Source organism: Bison bison, unplaced genomic scaffold (assembly GCF_000754665.1).
Source record: "Bison bison bison isolate TAMUID 2011002044 unplaced genomic scaffold, Bison_UMD1.0 scf7180017864379, whole genome shotgun sequence".
NCBI classification, from domain to species: Eukaryota; Metazoa; Chordata; class Mammalia; order Artiodactyla; family Bovidae; genus Bison; species Bison bison.
The window spans coordinates 11,558,302-11,559,444 of NW_011494951.1; positions in this window are offsets into that span (position 1 = coordinate 11,558,302).

The following is a 1,143-nucleotide window of genomic DNA, read 5'->3' on the forward strand; positions in this document are numbered from 1 at the left end:
CACTGCCTCTTCCTGTTGTTGCCTCTGTTCTGACAGCATTTCTCTTTGTTCCTGCAGTGCCTGTTCTGCCTCCATCTTCCTTTTCTTTAATGATTCCACCCAAGACTCCTGTAACTCTGAAAGAGTATTTGAGTGTGACAGGTTAAGCAGTTTATCCAGGGCCCTTTTCTCCCAGGAATGTTGCACCTGGTATTTCAGTTTCTGGAGGTCTTTTTCTTCTAGGTGTTGTAAGGCATGGGCAGAAGTCACACCCAAGTGTTCCTGCAGCTTTGACAACTAGTACTCAACTGCCAGTCCTTCTCTGAGCATCTCTTGGAGATCTTGCCTATTTTTGCCTCTAAACAGGGGTTCATTGGGCATAGACTCTGCTGTGTCCATGGCTGTTGGAAGAAAAGACACTCAGTTAGCCTGTGGTATGTTAATAGGCAAAATTCTGTGATTAATTTGCATAAATCTGTTGCTTATATATACACTAATAATAAACTATCAGAAAAAAAAAAATTCAGGGAACAATCTCATTTATGTTCAGACTTAAAAGAATGAAATACCATGGAATAAACTTAACCAAGAAGGTGCAAGACCTATATTTTCAAAAGCATAAACGCTGATGAGGGAATTTGAAAGTGATAAAAAGGAATGGAAAGATATCCTGTGTTCCTTGATTAGAAGGATTAATGTTGTTAAAAATGGCCATATTATCCAAAGCAATCTATAGATTTAATGCAATGACTATCAAAATACCCAGGACACTTTCACAAAAGTAGGACAAAATGATTCTAAAAAAATTTTTTGGAACCACAAAAGACTCAATTGCCAAAGCTGACTCAAGAAAAAAAATACCTGGATGTATCACATTCCCTATTCAGACTATGCTCTAAAGCTACATTAATCAAAAGAGCATGATATTGGCATAAAAGCAAACGAATAGATCAATGGAAAAGAGTAGAGAGCCCAGAAATAAACCTACACACTTATGGTCAATAATCTATGACAAAAGAAGTGAGAAAACAATGGGAAAAAAGATAATTCCAGTAAGTCATGGCGGGAAAATTGGATAGCTACATTAGAGGAATGTTAGGAAAAAATAGGCAAAGAATAAATAGATGTTTCTCCAAAGAAGACATACAGATGACCAACAGGCAC